Below are 21303 nucleotides of genomic sequence, written 5' to 3' on the forward strand. Positions count from 1 at the left end.
CAAAAATGGGATTTTTTACTTTTTTGCCCATAGGGTCCACATTTCTTTCAGGGCTGGGAAAATACTTTTGGAATAAATAGAAAACATATTGAGGTTTCCAAAACTGCTTTCAGTTTTCTGATCCCAGCTTTGGGATTTTAGAACATGTCGCCCAAAGTTGAAGTTTTGATAAAAGATAGGTCATATTCGGAAGGACGCAGTGACAACATTTTCAAAAAATAGGACAAGTTTTTTACGCCAAAGCGTTCTGCGTAAAGATACCTTTTAGAAAACTATAAAATTGTTATATGTTCTTAATAAAAATTTTATTTTATTAATAAAAGAGTTAAGACACATTTTTGGCAAAAAAACGCCAAAAATCTAAAATTTTTTGAATTTTTAAATTAAAAAACGTATATTTTTGGATCTGTAAACGATATTGATCTGAAATTTTTTGTATATTATTGGAAATTTTGTTGTCTAACTAACAAGAAAAAATTGAGTCCATTTGGTCCAAAATTACGCCCGGTATTCAAAAAAAGGCGGATCAAGGTATGGTAAATTTTGTATCACTAAATTTTTAAATGCCTATAACTCGGATATTATAAGAGATAAGTAGTATGTCCAAGCATGTTTTTTCAAGATCTCGTCGAGCGCTTTCACAAAATATAAAAATCTTTGTATTTGGGTGAAAATCAAAAAAATGGCACGAGTTTAAAAATTTTACATGTCGTAGGTACCCTACTTTGAGCCGCCACAGCGCCGTCCCTGGGGCATCTGCAGGGTTCAACTTCAAAACTTAAACTCGAATACTCCTTGGCTTCGCTCACGCCAAATTTTATCCCGATCGGATCAGCCGTTTAGAAATGCCAGATTTATTTCCAAAAAATTTCCATTCTGCCCCACTGTGTGATGGTGGATATTAGAGCCCTGCATGAGTGACTCTATTTGTCACCCACAATGAGTAATCCACTGCATTGCACTCAACTCATTTTTTATTTTGAATATTATTTACAAAGAGTGTATACATTTGATTTTAATAATTCAAATTTTTGTTTTACTCAATCATTGCGAGTATTTTTGTGTAAGTGTACGTCTACATTCAAATCGAGTAAGTTAACAACTTACGTATATTAAAAGAATACAAAATAAATATTTTGAATCGAGTGAATCGAGTTTTAAATGCCAAATGAAAAATAATTTAAAAAGAAAAATAATAAAAAAACATGATATCGCAAATGAATTTAAAAATGGAAAACAATGAGGTATATCTAATTAATAAATACTAAACCGTATGATAATTTTTTTATTTATATTATATTTTATTGTAAATTGGAACAGAATTCTAGCGACGCCGTTGATAGCCCAGCATCCGTTTCCAGTGGAACTAGCTTGTTAAGCCATGATTTAATAAAAACAAAAATAATTAACCAAGAATATAAATTAAGCAATAAAACGGGACGTAGTAATGTATGGAAAACATTTGGAATGATTATAAACGACTCAGGTGAAGAATTGTTAAATGTAGTCGCGTGTCGATTTTGCTTTAGCGTGTATAAACATAACAGTAAATCTACTACAAACTTGGTAAGACATAAATGCTACATCGCCACAAAAGATCGGGATAACGTACACAACGTTTTAGTGGAAAGCATTGTATATATTTACCAAATGGATTATTGAAAACTGCAGACCTTTTACATTGGTGGAAGATTCCGGTCTTCATGAACTTGTTAGCTTCGTTTTGTCCATCGGCTCAAAATATGGTAAGCACGTCGATGTAAAATCATTACTTCCACACTCAACAACAGTAGGAAGAAATGTTTGTAAGCTTTACGATGTAGCATTTTCTGAGATAAAATCCGACATCACTAAAGTAAAGGACATTGGGTTCGCTCTAACCACCGATTTGTGGACGGACAGCTATTTACACAAATCATTTTTGGCAATAACAATGCATTATATAAAAGATACACAATTGAATAACGTTTTGTTGGGAATACGCAGCATGAATGGCGAAAAATGTACTAGTAAGTTGTATATACCATTATATGGCCACTGATTTTTTATTAATTATTCTGAAATCCTTTAGGTGATAACATATACTGCAAAGTTTGTAACATACTTAGCGAATTTGATTGTGTATTCACTGAAAATGTTACCGTCGTGACGGACAGAGGATCAAATATGGTTGCTGCTTTACGCAGCACTGCCCATATATATTGTATTAACCATCTACTGAATAATTTTATTCAGAAATCCATAGATGCAGTCCCAGAAGTAAAATTTATTTGCGATGTAGCCACCAAGATAGTGAGGTACTTTAAAAAGTCTGGGATAAATTCAAATATAAGAAAGTCCTTAAAAAGCTTTTGTCCATCAAGATGGAATACTTTCTATTATCTGTTGTCGTCATTAAAAAGCAGTTGGGACGAAGTTGTTTTCATATTACAAGAAAGGCATGAAATCCATCGTATACAGAATATTGATTTAAGATATATAACTGCTGTGTTGGATATAATTCGACGCTGTGAAGAAGCCTCGAAAATACTAGAGGGAGAGAAATATCCAACAATTCATTTGGTCTACATTTATGTAAACAGCATTCAAAAGAAATGCGCTGAAAAATTGAGTCCATTTGGTCCAAAATTACGCCCGGTATTCAAAAAAAGGCGGATCAACGTATGGTAAATTTTGTATCACTAAATTTTTAAATGCCTATAACTCGGATATTATAAGAGATAAGTAGTATGTCCAAGCATGTTTTTTCAAGATCTCGTCGAGCGCTTTCACAAAATATAAAAATCTTTGTATTTGGGTGAAAATCAAAAAAATGGCACGAGTTTAAAAATTTTACATGTCGTAGGTACCCTACTTTGAGCCGCCACAGCGCCGTCCCTGGGGCATCTGCAGGGTTCAACTTCAAAACTTAAACTCGAATACTCCTTGGCTTCGCTCACGCCAAATTTTATCCCGATCGGATCAGCCGTTTAGAAATGCCAGATTTATTTCCAAAAAATTTCCATTCTGCCCCACTGTGTGATGGTGGATATTAGAGCCCTGCATGAGTGACTCTATTTGTCACCCACAATGAGTAATCCACTGCATTGCACTCAACTCATTTTTTATTTTGAATATTATTTACAAAGAGTGTATACATTTGATTTTAATAATTCAAATTTTTGTTTTACTCAATCATTGCGAGTATTTTTGTGTAAGTGTACGTCTACATTCAAATCGAGTAAGTTAACAACTTACGTATATTAAAAGAATACAAAATAAATATTTTGAATCGAGTGAATCGAGTTTTAAATGCCAAATGAAAAATAATTTAAAAAGAAAAATAATAAAAAAACATGATATCGCAAATGAATTTAAAAATGGAAAACAATGAGGTATATCTAATTAATAAATACTAAACCGTATGATAATTTTTTTATTTATATTATATTTTATTGTAAATTGGAACAGAATTCTAGCGACGCCGTTGATAGCCCAGCATCCGTTTCCAGTGGAACTAGCTTGTTAAGCCATGATTTAATAAAAACAAAAATAATTAACCAAGAATATAAATTAAGCAATAAAACGGGACGTAGTAATGTATGGAAAACATTTGGAATGATTATAAACGACTCAGGTGAAGAATTGTTAAATGTAGTCGCGTGTCGATTTTGCTTTAGCGTGTATAAACATAACAGTAAATCTACTACAAACTTGGTAAGACATAAATGCTACATCGCCACAAAAGATCGGGATAACGTACACAACGTTTTAGTGGAAAGCATTGTATATATTTACCAAATGGATTATTGAAAACTGCAGACCTTTTACATTGGTGGAAGATTCCGGTCTTCATGAACTTGTTAGCTTCGTTTTGTCCATCGGCTCAAAATATGGTAAGCACGTCGATGTAAAATCATTACTTCCACACTCAACAACAGTAGGAAGAAATGTTTGTAAGCTTTACGATGTAGCATTTTCTGAGATAAAATCCGACATCACTAAAGTAAAGGACATTGGGTTCGCTCTAACCACCGATTTGTGGACGGACAGCTATTTACACAAATCATTTTTGGCAATAACAATGCATTATATAAAAGATACACAATTGAATAACGTTTTGTTGGGAATACGCAGCATGAATGGCGAAAAATGTACTAGTAAGTTGTATATACCATTATATGGCCACTGATTTTTTATTAATTATTCTGAAATCCTTTAGGTGATAACATATACTGCAAAGTTTGTAACATACTTAGCGAATTTGATTGTGTATTCACTGAAAATGTTACCGTCGTGACGGACAGAGGATCAAATATGGTTGCTGCTTTACGCAGCACTGCCCATATATATTGTATTAACCATCTACTGAATAATTTTATTCAGAAATCCATAGATGCAGTCCCAGAAGTAAAATTTATTTGCGATGTAGCCACCAAGATAGTGAGGTACTTTAAAAAGTCTGGGATAAATTCAAATATAAGAAAGTCCTTAAAAAGCTTTTGTCCATCAAGATGGAATACTTTCTATTATCTGTTGTCGTCATTAAAAAGCAGTTGGGACGAAGTTGTTTTCATATTACAAGAAAGGCATGAAATCCATCGTATACAGAATATTGATTTAAGATATATAACTGCTGTGTTGGATATAATTCGACGCTGTGAAGAAGCCTCGAAAATACTAGAGGGAGAGAAATATCCAACAATTCATTTGGTCTACATTTATGTAAACAGCATTCAAAAGAAATGCGCTGAAAAATTGAGTCCATTTGGTCCAAAATTACGCCCGGTATTCAAAAAAAGGCGGATCAAGGTATGGTAAATTTTGTATCACTAAATTTTTAAATGCCTATAACTCGGATATTATAAGAGATAAGTAGTATGTCCAAGCATGTTTTTTCAAGATCTCGTCGAGCGCTTTCACAAAATATAAAAATCTTTGTATTTGGGTGAAAATCAAAAAAATGGCACGAGTTTAAAAATTTTACATGTCGTAGGTACCCTACTTTGAGCCGCCACAGCGCCGTCCCTGGGGCATCTGCAGGGTTCAACTTCAAAACTTAAACTCGAATACTCCTTGGCTTCGCTCACGCCAAATTTTATCCCGATCGGATCAGCCGTTTAGAAATGCCAGATTTATTTCCAAAAAATTTCCATTCTGCCCCACTGTGTGATGGTGGATATTAGAGCCCTGCATGAGTGACTCTATTTGTCACCCACAATGAGTAATCCACTGCATTGCACTCAACTCATTTTTTATTTTGAATATTATTTACAAAGAGTGTATACATTTGATTTTAATAATTCAAATTTTTGTTTTACTCAATCATTGCGAGTATTTTTGTGTAAGTGTACGTCTACATTCAAATCGAGTAAGTTAACAACTTACGTATATTAAAAGAATACAAAATAAATATTTTGAATCGAGTGAATCGAGTTTTAAATGCCAAATGAAAAATAATTTAAAAAGAAAAATAATAAAAAAACATGATATCGCAAATGAATTTAAAAATGGAAAACAATGAGGTATATCTAATTAATAAATACTAAACCGTATGATAATTTTTTTATTTATATTATATTTTATTGTAAATTGGAACAGAATTCTAGCGACGCCGTTGATAGCCCAGCATCCGTTTCCAGTGGAACTAGCTTGTTAAGCCATGATTTAATAAAAACAAAAATAATTAACCAAGAATATAAATTAAGCAATAAAACGGGACGTAGTAATGTATGGAAAACATTTGGAATGATTATAAACGACTCAGGTGAAGAATTGTTAAATGTAGTCGCGTGTCGATTTTGCTTTAGCGTGTATAAACATAACAGTAAATCTACTACAAACTTGGTAAGACATAAATGCTACATCGCCACAAAAGATCGGGATAACGTACACAACGTTTTAGTGGAAAGCATTGTATATATTTACCAAATGGATTATTGAAAACTGCAGACCTTTTACATTGGTGGAAGATTCCGGTCTTCATGAACTTGTTAGCTTCGTTTTGTCCATCGGCTCAAAATATGGTAAGCACGTCGATGTAAAATCATTACTTCCACACTCAACAACAGTAGGAAGAAATGTTTGTAAGCTTTACGATGTAGCATTTTCTGAGATAAAATCCGACATCACTAAAGTAAAGGACATTGGGTTCGCTCTAACCACCGATTTGTGGACGGACAGCTATTTACACAAATCATTTTTGGCAATAACAATGCATTATATAAAAGATACACAATTGAATAACGTTTTGTTGGGAATACGCAGCATGAATGGCGAAAAATGTACTAGTAAGTTGTATATACCATTATATGGCCACTGATTTTTTATTAATTATTCTGAAATCCTTTAGGTGATAACATATACTGCAAAGTTTGTAACATACTTAGCGAATTTGATTGTGTATTCACTGAAAATGTTACCGTCGTGACGGACAGAGGATCAAATATGGTTGCTGCTTTACGCAGCACTGCCCATATATATTGTATTAACCATCTACTGAATAATTTTATTCAGAAATCCATAGATGCAGTCCCAGAAGTAAAATTTATTTGCGATGTAGCCACCAAGATAGTGAGGTACTTTAAAAAGTCTGGGATAAATTCAAATATAAGAAAGTCCTTAAAAAGCTTTTGTCCATCAAGATGGAATACTTTCTATTATCTGTTGTCGTCATTAAAAAGCAGTTGGGACGAAGTTGTTTTCATATTACAAGAAAGGCATGAAATCCATCGTATACAGAATATTGATTTAAGATATATAACTGCTGTGTTGGATATAATTCGACGCTGTGAAGAAGCCTCGAAAATACTAGAGGGAGAGAAATATCCAACAATTCATTTGGTCTACATTTATGTAAACAGCCTTCAAAAGAAATGCGCTGAAAACAACGAGGATATAAGTATTGCCCAGGCTTTGAAAAGAAAGCTTAGGCACTACTTGGATACTGTAGTTTTCTCTAATTTGTCCATCTGGCATCGAGTTGCTCTATTCCTGTTCCTGTCCCTGCAAACAAATTGCTAAGTTTTTCTGAAGAAGATCGAAATCTTATAAAATTAAAATGTATCGAGTTGATACAAAGCCTAGTACAGAATTGTGAGCCTATAACAGAACCACAACAACTGTCAGTAGCCTCAATCTCATAGAAAAATTTAGAGCTGTTTTCAGATTTTATTCGATCATCTGATTTTCAAACCAACGAGGATTTAGTGGCCTCAGAGTTGAGACGATACGAAAACACAGAAGTGTCATTTTTTGATGATTTCGACACACTTAAGTGGTGGGATTCGCATAAGAACGAGTTCCCCTTTTTACACAAATTAAACTGTCGAATCTTAGCAATACCAGCAAGTAGCGCACCTTCAGAACGGGTTTTCTCTTGTGCCCGCAACGTAATTTCTGAAAAAAGATGCTCCATTGCCTCAAATGATATTGCTGTAAATCAAATTATTTTCTTACACATGAATCACAAAAAATACGCTGTTCCACAAGAAGTGCTAATATATAATTATAAAAATCCTTATATTTCATATTTTTTCACTTTACAGTAGTTTTGTTTACATCTCTAAATAACATTCAAATATAATTATTACATGAGTTAAATTAATAAAATATACATATATACATAACAATAATGCATTTTATTTCTAATCTCGCTATAGAAATTCATAAGAACGGTAATTCGTTCAAAGAATTGCATTCTAATTAAAACACATAATAAATCCTTCTATAATTCGATTCACTCGCTGTTTTGCACTCGATTTGAAACACAAAAACACTCTCAATACTCATATCATACAATACTCTTTACATTCATGTATTTTACTTTATTTGAATTTTTTGTCATATACATTTTTGTTTTGAATAAATTATTATATTCATTCAAAAAACAATGAGTGAGTCAAAAACAGTACTTTCAAAAAATTAAATGTTTTAAAATATTATTTAAGTCACTCATGCAGGGCTCTAGTGGATATACATATATGATTCGTCATAGCCGAATATAATACTATTACTATTTTCTCAGGAATGATTTTGGTACAAATTTTGTCGAAAACAGCAATTATGTATTTCATAACTATATAGTACCAAAGTATTTGGCAATTTTGTCCAATTACGTAAAAGTAAACCATTGATACTTTGGAACAAATCATTGTATGTTTTAAAAATAATGAAACTCTAAATTGAAGCAATTTTCCTAAGGAAAAATTTGGTAGTTTTTAGAACGTTTCGGTAGTTTTTTGTCGGAACTTCGGTAAGAAAAATAAATTGTGAGTGGCAACGCTGTCCACTACTGATAACGTTGAGGAGTCAAATCCTAAAATCGAGGAATTTACCATTAACTCGCCAGAAGAAAGTGTAGTTGCCCTTTCCAAAATTGGGAAGGCGCCGATTGAAAGGGCTGTCAAAACCGGCCCCGACAAGGACACTAAATCACTTAAGGCAGTACCCAAAGCATCATTAGCAAGTACTGGCAATGTTGAGGAGTCAAATCCTAAAAGCGAGGAGGAAATCACTCACCGCCAGAAGACAGAACAGCAGTGCTCTCCAGAATTGGGAATGTGTCTATTAAAAATACTGCTATTCCTATGCCTGATAAGGACACCGCAGAGCCATCAACAGTACCCACTGCATTAATAGCCACTTCAGGCTACCCGGAGGAGTCAAATCCAAAGAGCGAGGAGGTGACCACCAACTCGCTGGAAGACAGTTTAATGGATGACCATGATAGAGGTTATCCAAATAAACCTCCATCGGAGCGAGACAGCTACCAACGCTCTGATGGCTAAAATTAACACACCTAAAATACATATAGCTTTAATCCAGGAACCTTGGACGATTCGCAACAAGGTTTCTGGATTAAATCACGTAAATTTCCAACTTTTCTACGCTGATACAAGGTCTCGCCCGAGAACATGTATCTTATGTCACAAGAACTTATGTTTTCTCCTCTCAACACGATTATCAACATCGGACGCAACGGTGCTGAAGCAAGGTCGTGGCAACATATTCCTTGCATCTGTTTACCTGCCCTTCGATTCTCCGACACTACCACCAACGTCGCATCTCATGAAACTGGTTGAAGAGGCACAAAGGAAAAATAAGAAAATTGTAATAGGTTGTGATGCCAACTCCCACCATGTAGCTTGGGGTAGTACAAACACCAATCGCAGGTGACAAGAACTCATGGATTTCCTTAATACTGAAGAGTTGATAACATTGAACATAGGTAATAAAGCTGCCTTCGTCAATAGAATCAGAGAAGAAGTATTAGATATAACTATATGTTCAGAAGAGCTTATAAACGAAATTCAGGATTGGAGAGTTTCGAACGAGCACTCCTTTTCTGACCATCGGTACAAAAGATTCAAAATACTACGGCCGCCACCAAAGCCGATAAAGTTTCGGAATAAGTCTAAAACTAATTGGACAATGTTCGGTTCCTTACTAAAGAACCTGGATGATATGGAGGAGACAATGAAACTCCTAATGGACTCTCATTTCCCACCCGGTATACCGAATAACATAGATAAACCGATATTAGAGGAGGGGGAGGCTAACACGGAAATTGTAATTACATCTGATATGATTAAAGGGGCAATCAAGAGCTTCGTTCCCTATAAAGCTGCAGCGCCGGATGGCATTTTCCCGGCACTCTTACAGATGGAGGCGGGACTGGTTTCCGTACATCTGTCTCAGATATTCACTGCATGCTTGAAATTCACATATACCCACATTAAATGGCAGGATGCAAGGGTAATATTTATATCTAAACCAGGGAAACCTTGCTATGCGACACCTAAGTCTTCCTACTTAAAACCTTGGAACGGATAGTCGATAGCATGGTTAAAAGCAGTATACCATACAAAGACCTTAAATATAAGCAGCATGCTTATGTAAAGGGACGATCGTTGGGAAGCGCTTTAAACGAAGTTGTCCACTATATAGGTAAATCCTTCGATAGCAAACGGTATACACTGGCGGTATGCATTGACATCGAAGGCGCCTTCAATAACATGCACACTTATACTCTTAAAAGCAGTATACCAGACAAAGACCAAGGCAGCCTGCTTATGTAAAGGGACGATCGGTGGAAACCGCTTTAAACGAAGTTGTCCACTACATAGGTGCATCCTTTGATACCAAACTGTATACACTGGCGGCATGCATTGACATCGGCTTCAATAACGTGCAAACCATTGATACTTTGGAACAAATCATTGTATGTTTTAAAAATAATGAAACTCTAAATTGAAGCAATTTTCCTAAGGAAAAATTTGGTAGTTTTTAGAACGTTTCGGTAGTTTTTTGTCGGAACTTCGGTAAGAAAAATAAATTGTGAGTGGCAACGCTGTCCACTACTGATAACGTTGAGGAGTCAAATCCTAAAATCGAGGAATTTACCATTAACTCGCCAGAAGAAAGTGTAGTTGCCCTTTCCAAAATTGGGAAGGCGCCGATTGAAAGGGCTGTCAAAACCGGCCCCGACAAGGACACTAAAACACCTAAGACAGTACCCAAAGCATCATTAGCAAGTACTAGCAATGTTGAGGAGTCAAATCCTAAAAGCGAGGAGGAAATCACTCACCCGCCAGAAGACAGAACAGCAATGCTCTCCAGAATTGGGAATGTGTCTATTAAAAATACTGCTATTCCTATGCCTGATAAGGACACCGCAGTGCCATCAACAGTACTCACTGCATTAATAGCCACTTCAGGCTATCCAGAGGAGTCAAATCCAAAGAGCGAGGAGGTGACCACCAAATCGCTGGAAGACAGTTTAATGGATGACCATGATAGAGGTTATCCAAATAAACCTCCATCGGAGCGAGACAGCTACCAACGCTCTGATGGCTAAAATTAACACACCTAAAATACATATAGCTTTAATCCAGGAACCTTGGACGATTCGCAACAAGGTTTCTGGATTAAATCACGTAAATTTCCAACTTTTCTACGCTGATACAAGGTCTCGCCCGAGAACATGTATCTTATGTCACAAGAACTTATGTTTTCTCCTCTCAACACGATTATCAACATCGGACGCAACGGTGCTGAAGCAAGGTCGTGGCAACATATTCCTTGCATCTGTTTACCTGCCCTTCGATTCTCCGACACTACCACCAACGTCGGATCTCATGAAACTGGTTGAAGAGGCACAAAGGAAAAATAAGAAAATTGTAATAGGTTGTGATGCCAACTCCCACCATGTAGCTTGGGGTAGTACAAACACCAATCGCAGGGGACAAGAACTCATGGATTTCCTTAATACTGAAGAGTTGATAACATTGAACATAGGTAATAAAGCTGCCTTCGTCAATAGAATCAGAGAAGAAGTATTAGATATAACTATATGTTCAGAAGAGCTTATAAACGAAATTCAGGATTGGAGAGTTTCGAACGAGCACTCCTTTTCTGACCATCGGTACAAAAGATTCAAAATATTACGGCCGCCACCAAAGCCGATAAAGTTTCGGAATAAGTCTAAAACTAATTGGACAATGTTCGGTTCCTTACTAAAGAACCTGGATGATATGGAGGAGACAATGAAACTCCTAATGGACTCTCATTTCGCACCCGGTATACCGAATAACATAGATGAACCGATATTAGAGGAAGGGGAGGCTAACACGGAAATTGTAATTACATCTGATATGATTAAAGGGGCAATCAAGAGCTTCGTTCCCTATAAAGCTGCAGCGCCGGATGTCATTTTCCCGGCACTCTTACAGATGGAGGCGGAACTGGTTTCCGTACATCTGACTCAGATATTCACTGCATGCTTGAAATTCACATATACCCACATTAAATGGCAGGATGCAAGGGTAATATTTATATCTAAACCAGGGAAACCTTGCTATGCGACACCTAAGTCTTATCGACCGATAAGTCTAACGTCCTTCCTACTTAAAACCTTGGAACGGATAGTCGATAGCATGGTTAAAAGCAGTATATCATACAAAGACCTTAAATATAAGCAGCATGCTTATGTAAAGGGACGATCGTTGGGAAGCGCTTTAAACGAAGTTGTCCACTATATAGGTAAATCCTTCGATAGCAAACGGTATACACTGGCGGTATGCATTGACATCGAAGGCGCCTTCAATAACATGCACACTTATACTCTTAAAAGCAGTATACCAGACAAAGACCAAGGCAGCCTGCTTATGTAAAGGGACGATCGGTGGAAACCGCTTTAAACGAAGTTGTCCACTACATAGGTGCATCCTTTGATACCAAACTGTATACACTGGCGGCATGCATTGACATCGAAGGCGGCTTCAATAACGTGCACACTGATACTCTTATCCAATCCCTAGACCAGATTTATGTTGACCGGGTGCTACGTAACTGGATCAACCACATGCTAAGGAACAGATGGATATGATGTACGATATAACTATCAGGAAAAAGGTATTTCGCGGTATACCACAGGGTGGCATTTTGGCACCTTTACTCTGGGTTAGCACGATTAATATCCTCCTAAGGACCCTAACTGAGAAAGGACTTAGACCTGTCTGCTCTACAGACGATGTCGTAATACTTTTAAAGGGAAAAGATCCAAATTACTTGTGTAGAAGAGCGGAGGAGGCAAAAGCGGAGATCTGTCTTTTCACAAGAAAGACAAAAATTTCTACGTATACTGTACCTTGCTTCCTGGGCAAGAAGATACCAGCGACAGACAAAATTAAGTACTTAGGTGTAATCCTCGGCCGGAAATTAAAATGGAGACACCACATAGAGGACAGGATCAACAAGGCACATCGGTGCTGGGCGATATGTAGGAGAACTATGACAAATGGGCTTTATAAAAGTGTAATTAGACCAATTCTAGCTTATGCTTCAATAATCTGGTGGACTGCTTTAGACAAAAAGTGCAATATCAAACTACTACAAAGAGTTCAGCGTACATGCTGCTTGGGTATAAGTGATGCCATGTGTACCACTTCAACCAAGGCTCTGGAAACGTTGCTAGATATTCCATTTTTTCTTTAGTTTTTGTATTATGGTATTTTGAAAAAATTTAAAAACATTTTTTGGAAAGAATGAAGTTCTTTTGACAATTTTTGCTAGGACCAATAGGTGAAAGTTTACACTCATTTGAATAAAACCCTGTATGACCAAAATGTCCAACTTTGACCCTCTCTAAGTCGTGCAGTTCTTGAGCGGTAGAGCTGAAAATTTGTGTCTGACCTACTATCCAATAGTACTAACCTTAGTACAAATTTCGTCAAAATCGATTTATTGAGTTGGGTCACTTGACATGAAATTTCCCATTTATGTATTACGTCGTTGTTTTAAGTCCGATCATAACATATGATATATCAGTGTTTATGGCTTGACTGTAGATATACTAATTTCACTCTCAGACAATTTTTTAATTCGACATCATATTCTATGCGCGACTTCTGATTTCTCGGATTGTGGCTATACTGAAATAAAGTACATTGAATTATATAATTTATTAGCTTTTAAAATGCCCACTTTTATGCATAAGCAGCCATTTATAGATATTTAAAAATGTTCAAATATTCATTATCAACCGTTCTCACAGTAAACAATTAATTTGCCAGGAAAAACAGTCGAAAACATTTTTTTTTGAAAATGAATTATAAAACATAAATCCTCTTTTATTTTTCCAGTTACAAACCATTTCAAATCCCACTTCCTATCAAAAAAGAAGAAAGTTAATTATATCCTACATCACTATAGTGCGTCCATGTAAACCTTGTAATCAAACTACAAGTCGCAATTTTCCAGATCATTTGATGAAAATAGGCTCATCCCTCTTAAACACTACTATTATGAAGAAATTCTGCATATTTTACTCCTATACGAACATACATAACTCCCTTCACAAATTTTGATAGGATTGGTCCATAACTGATCCTAGCTCTCATATGTAGTCTTTTTCAGAAAATCAGTTTTTCATCAATAAATTGCCTTAATAGTATATGGAAATTAGGACAAAATTTAATATAAATCCTATATTCAAAAAGAAATCACATTTTAGATATATGTACTTATAACTGGTGACATATGGTCGACCATTCCCGACTATTCTTTTTATACCCACCATCAGAAAGATGGGGGTATTTTGTTTTTGTCATTCCGTTTGTAACACATCGAAATATTCGCCTAAGATCCATAAAAGTATATATATTCTGGGTCCTTATTAGATTTTGAGACGATCTTGTCATGCCGTCTGTCTGTTGAAATCACGATAGGGACCACACGGGAGGAGCTAGACAGCTGAAATTTTGCATAAATATTCTCTATTGATAAGGTCCACGATCCACGTTTTCGCATAGCCCCCATGCAAGTGGCCCCCCGGAAAACAGTTATAACAGTCCTAACTGGTTTAAAATAGCAGTACAACGATGAAATTCTACATAAATCTTATGTGAACGTAAATCTCTTAACCAAATTTTATGAGGATTGGTCCATAATTGACCCTATCCCCCATATAAAGGCCCCTTCAGAAAATGTCTTAAACGTTCATTACTGGCTGAGAGATGCGAGTACAGCGATGAAATTCGATATTAACCAGTGTTAGAAAAACTACGTTGCTACCAAGTATTATATTATTGCTTTAACTACTGCTCCAAACAATTGTCTGAAGTTGTAGCAGTAGCATTTGTTTTGTTTTATAATCATACGTTTTTAAAACTTTTGCTACTTATAAAAAAGTAAATCTCAAAATATAGCAGTAGTAATAAAACAGTAGCAGTAGAAATAGTTCTAAATAAAACATAAACTACAAATGGAGTAGTAGCTTAAAAATATAAATAATTCTATTGCTACTTTTGATAAGTAGCAATAGAAATATTTGCTACCAGTTGATCGTTCTATTGCTACCAAATTATTGATGTAGCAATAGAATAAAACAAAAAACTTCGACAAAAAAAATAAACTAACAAATACACATATCTCAACGGGAAAAAGATTCAGTATAGGGGCCTTACTAAGGGCATTTTTCTATAGACACAAGTACATACAGCCGCATTGCAAAATCGTTTCAATTTTACATGCTTACTTAAAAAGGTCTTCCGTTAAAGGCTTTTTAGAAGATTTTCAGTCGAAGGATTTGTAAAATAGCCTTATAGGAAATTGCATTAATAATTATACATTAGAACTTATAAGAATTATATAAAGCAAATTTTCATACAAAATTTGATTCATAATTCTTTGATAAATGTGCAAGAATCCTTTTAGTAGAGGAAACAAAATCCTCCTTGAATATCTTTTGCGAAAAGGCAATGAGAAACTTTCATAATATATAAATATGTCTTCAGAAGGCCCACGAATCGAAGTCCTAGCATTTTTCCCCGCTACTTGTGCCTTTTTCTGAATGTCATAATTTTTTTTCGTATTTTAATAAAATTTTTATTTTTTTATGCTACCAAAATTTATGTAGCATTGCTACCAAAATTTTTATTGTTGAAAAATATAATATCGTTTATTGCTACTTCAGGAAAATATTGCTACCAAATTTTTTATTGTTGAAAAATATAATATCGTTTATTGCTACTTCAGGAAAATATTTACTGCTACTATTTGAAGTATTCAACTGCTACATTGAAACATTTAAATACTAATGACTGTACTACTGCTATCAAACTTTTTATTTTTTTGCTACATCTATAAATACTGCTACCAAAATCTAAAGGTATCAGTAGTAATAGTAAATGATTTGCTGCTAGTTTTTGAACATTTTCTAACTACAAAAGTAGTTATTTTTCGTTACTACAGCTACTTGTAGTCTAGTTTTTTAAACACTGATATTAACATGTTTTGTATCAGTTAAAATTTCTCTACTAAATTTTGTGAGGATCGAACCATTATTGACCCTACCCTAGATATAAGGTCCCCTTCAGAAATTTATTTTAACACTTATTACTGGCTCAGAAATGAGACTACAGCAATGAAATTCGGCATAAACAAGTTTTGTATGAGCCAAAATCTCTCTACTAACTTCTGTGAGGATCGGTCCATAATTGCCCCTACTACCCATATTAGGTCCCCTTCAGAAAATTACTTTAACGCTTATTACTGGCTCAGAAATAAGAATATAGCGATGAAATTCGACATTAGCAAGTTTTATATGGGCCAAAATCTCTCTACCAACTTTTGTGAGGATAGGTCTATAGTTGACCCTATCCCCCGTATAAATTCCCCTTCGGAAAATGTCTTTACATCTCATTACTAGCTTAAAATTCGAGAACCAAAATCTTTCTACCAAATTTTCTAAGGATTGGTCAATAATTGATCCCACCATATTCAGACAATGAATGTACTTCTTTCGATAATAACAAAAGCATCGATTCAAAAACTTATTTAAAACAAGTAAGAAAGTATAGTCGGGCGTGGCCGACCATATGATACCCTACACCAGTTATGAATATTAAATGTAATTTAATTTTCATAATAAAGCATTTATCTTGAATATTACCATGATTGCGATTTATTTAAGCAATTTATTGACGAAAAACTAATTTTCTAAAAGAGGCTTTATATGGGGGATAGGAGCAAATGTGGACCGATCCCTATAAAATGGGCTGGATATATTTGTATTTATATAATATTTGTCTGTGCTAAATTTCATTGCAATAACAGTGTTAATAAATGAATTGCGTATATTCAAGTCACTTTATGAAGGGGTTTTGTATGAGGGCTAGGGTCAAATGAAGCCCGATCATTTCGAAATTCGGCAAGGTCATCAAGGCTTGTATAAAACTTAGTTGTGCGAACTTTCATCGAGATACATTTATATTATACATAATTATGAGCTCAAAAGCCCTTTTCGGGGGGTTCAGTTGTATGGGTTTTATGTATCTACGTGATTTTGTTATCTATATATATAAAATTCTAATGTTACTGACTGACTGACTGATTCATCATCGCACAGCCAAAACGGTTGAAGCAAAAGAGCTGAAATTGGATGGACAGGAGGTTGGTCTTCCACCAAATAGATCCACTAAGACGGTATTTTTGGAAATTCGAATGTTTAGGGGATAAAAAGGGGTAAAAAAGGATAAATTCGGTAACATATCTCTTAAACTATAAAAGATACAAAAACAGTTTAAAGCTTATCGTCGTTCATTTATAAAATAAGCGGACAGGTGCCTGGTACTTTTTTCAAATTCGGTCCCTTTAGGGAATAAACGGGTAAAAACTGTATTTTGGTACTTTTTTTGCACCCCATGTATCTTTTGAACCAAAGAACATTCAAAAAATATTTTTGACTTCTTCATAACTTGACGAAAAAATAAAAATATGAATTTAGTAATTTTGGATATTCGGACGTTTAAGGGGTGAAAATTGTACCTATTTTTGGTACTTTTTTCATAAAACATTGTTTTTGGTTTATTAACTTATACATATGAATACATAATAACGGGCACCCAATACTATGTTGCAACTTTTTGGAATAGATATTTTTATTTCGTTAATGGGGAGGAAAAAAGTACCAAAAGGGGTAAAAACGGGACATTTAAATTTAATAAATTTTTTTGATTTTGAAACACTAAATATGCTAATGGGGTGTTATTTGGAACACCGGTACCAAGTGATATTTTTTGGTACTTTGTCATTCTCCAACTGGTACTTTTTGAGTTTTCTATGATATTGAAATCGAAACATGAAATTAATAAAGGACTATTCTATTAAATTGAACCTATTTACTCAGTGGAGCTCGGAGTAAATGAGAATCTATAAAATGCGACTTTTTGGTACTTTTTCGTTCTTCAAAAGGAACTTTATGAATTTTCTATAATATTAAACCTAACAACATGAAATTAAGCATGTAGAGCGCGGATTAAGTGAGAACCTATAAAAGTCCCCTTTTTTGGTTCTTCAAAAGGTACATTTTGAGTTTTTGTATAATATTTAACCTAGTAACGTGGCAAATTAAGTATGTTGAGCCAAGATTAAGTGAGGACCAATAAAAGGGGACTTTTTGAAACTTATTCGTTCTTCAAAAGGTATCAATTCAGTTTTCTATTAAATTGAACCTAGAAACATGAAATTATGCACGTAGAGCCCGGAGTAAATGAGAGTCTATAAAAGGGCACTTTTTGGTACTTTTTCGTTCTTTGACTGGTACTATTTGAGTTTTCTACAAAATTTGAATCTAGAAACATTATTAATTAAGCACTTAGAGCCTGGAGTAAATAAGAATCTATAAAAGGGGACTTTTTGGAATTTTATCGTACTTCGACTGGTACTTTTTGAGTTTTCTATGAAATTAAACCTAGAAACATAAAACATGTAGAGCCTGGAGTGTATTAACTATATCTATATACATAAAATTCTAACTTTACTGACTGACTGATTCATCATCGCACAGCCTGAACGGTTGAAGCTAAAAAGCTGAAATTTGGACAAATTTGGACAGGAGGTTGGTCCTCCACCAAATAGATTTTTGGAAATTCGAATGTTTAGGGGGTAAAAAAGACTGATAAATTCGGTAACCTCATATCTCCTAAACTAGAAAAGATACAAAAACTGTTTAAAGCTTATCGTCGTTCATTTCAAAAATAAGCGGACAGGTGTCTGGTACATTTTTCAAGATCGGCCCCTACAGGAAATAAACGGGTAAAAACTGTATTTTGGTACTTTTTTGCACCCCATGTATCTTTTAAACCAGAAAACATTCAAAACATATGTTTGACTTCTTCATAACTTGACGAAGAAATAAAAATATAAATTTAGTACTTTTTTGATATTCGAACGTTTAAGGGGTGAAAATTTTACCTATTTTTGATACTTTTTTCATAAAACATTTCCTATGTATTGATTTGCATTAACGTGTGAATGAATACTTAATGATGGGCTCCTACTACGATATTGCAAACTTTTTACAATTAAATTTTTATTACTTCAAGAGGGAGAAAAAAGTTCCAAAAGGGGGAAAACGGGAAATTTGATTTTATTCAAACTCACTGACCCAATTTTAATAAAATTGGAGAAATTGATAGATTTATTAACACTAAATATACCAATGGGGAGTTACTTGGATCTCCGGTACAAAGGACTATTTTTTTGGTACTTTTTCGTTTTTTAAATGGTACTTTTGTGTTTTTTTTAATAATATGATCCTATAATATGATCAGAGAAACATGATATTAAGCATATGGAGTCTGGAGTTAATGAAAGTCTATAAAAGGCGACCTTTTGGTACTTTTTGAATTTCTATAATATTGAACCTTGGAACATGAAATTAAGACTGTAGAGCCCAGAAATAATGAGAATTTATAAAATGGGACTTTTTGGTACTTTTTCGTTCTTCAAAAGGTACTTTTTGAATTATTTATAATATTGCACCTAGAAACATGAAATTAAGCCTTTAGAGCCCGAAGTAAGTAAGAACGTATAAAAGTAGGTACTTTTTCGTTATTTAACTGGTACTTTTTGAGTTTTCTATAATATTGAACCTAGAATTAAGCATGTAGAGACCGGAGTAAATGAGAATCTATAAAATAGGACTTTTTGGCACTTTTTCGTTATTTAACTGGTACTTTTTGAGTTTTCTATAATATTGAACCTAGAAACATGAAATTAAGAATGTAGAGACCGGAGTAAATGAGAATCTATAAAAGGGGATTTTTTGGCACTTTTTCGTTCATCAACTGGTACTTTTTGAGTTTTCAATTACAGTGGACGTCCAATAGTACGTATACTCTTTATTACGAATATCCAATAATACGAATGGCAAAATTGTTGCATTGTCTACTCTATAGTACGAATAAAGTCACAATTTTTCTGTTCGATAGTACGAATAATGCATTTTTTATGGGAATTTTGGTTTTATTTACGTATGAATGAAGTTTTTATTATGTTTTTATTTTATTATTTCGGTATCATTCACCTTAAGCTCAGTAATTTTGAAGTTTTTTTGTATTTATTACAAGTGTTTTGTATTTTTAAAAATCCTATACACACAATTTACTGCATGTATATTTACAAATCAACAATTATTTAGTGTTATTAATTTATTTTATTGGAATTTTGATGACCCAAGAGAAGAAATTAACTTGGATGATAACGCCAATGAGGAAAATATTTTATTAGTTCCCGACAATAACTCTGCTGAGAACAATATTGAAGCCTCAAAAGCGCTGTTATTGAAAAAGCCGTAAGAATCATTTTACAATGTAATAAACATCGATGTTAAATGATGGATTTTTTAATAAGTAAAATGATATTTATATACATATGTATGTATGAACTGTTAATTTTGAAAGTAGTGTGACTCCACATTCCAAACAATGGGTTTAAGGATAACTATTATAATTTTTAAGAGAAAATTATAAATTAGAGAATTGTGGTATATTCCATTCAAGTTTCTAATAAAAGTTTTATGCAATCTGAACATTTTAATACATTTTAGAACACATATGTAAATTGCAAATTGTCTTTGGCACACATCTTTTTAAAAACATTAAAATTTAAAACCTTCTACATATATCTCATTTCAACCATTGGACTCACTATACTTTCAAAATTAACAATTCATATACGTAAATATGTCCCTTTTATGCATGTTTATGTACAAGAAATTTATTTAAAATAATAAACATTTATTATATTTTGTTCCGTTACGTAATTTTTCATGAAAAATAAAACAAAAATAAATAAAATCCAATATTTTATGTGTATTATTTGAATTTAAACATACAAAATGTGTTGTTCAATAATACGAATTTTTCGGTATTACGAAAGGGCCTGACACTATATAATTCGTACTAGTGGACGTCCACTGTATATTAAACATAGAAACTCAAAACTAAGCATTATGTGAATGAAAATCTATAATGGAGTATTTTTTGGTACTTTTTCGTTCTTTAACTGGTACTTTATGAATTTTCGATAATATTGAACATAGAGACATGAAATTAAATAAAAGATGTCTTTTGGTATGTTTTCGTCCTTCAACTGATACTTTTTGATATTTCTAAAATATTGAATATATGTATGTATGAAACATGTAGTGTCCTGGTTGAACGAAAATATATAAAACAAGTAAGAAAGTATAGTCGGGCGAGGCCGACCATATGATACCCTACACCAGTTATGAATATTAAATGTGATTTATTTTTCATAGTAAAGCATTTATTTTCAATATTCCCTTGTTCCGATACATTTAAGCAATTTATGGATGAAGGGGACTTTGTATGGGAGCTAGGGTCAAATGGGGCCCGATCTTTATGAAATTTTGCAGGGTCATCAAGAATTCTATAAAACTTAGTTGTGCCGTATTTTATCGATATATCTGTATATTTAACATAATTATGAGCTCAGAAGCCCTTTTCGGGGGGTTCT

General features: G+C 34.0%; 1 protein-coding gene across 1 annotated transcript in view; it reads right to left on the reverse strand.

The window, feature by feature from the left end:
- LOC119613959 (stress-activated protein kinase JNK) overlaps positions 1-21303 on the reverse strand; it is a 335264-nt gene that overhangs the window by 30322 nt on the left and 283639 nt on the right. The gene's annotated exons all lie outside the window — the stretch shown is intronic.

Source organism: Lucilia sericata, unplaced genomic scaffold (genome assembly GCF_015586225.1).
Source record: "Lucilia sericata isolate MDLA Ls3-8-SP2 unplaced genomic scaffold, ASM1558622v1 Contig000041F_arrow, whole genome shotgun sequence".
In the NCBI taxonomy this organism is placed as follows: domain Eukaryota; kingdom Metazoa; phylum Arthropoda; class Insecta; order Diptera; family Calliphoridae; genus Lucilia; species Lucilia sericata.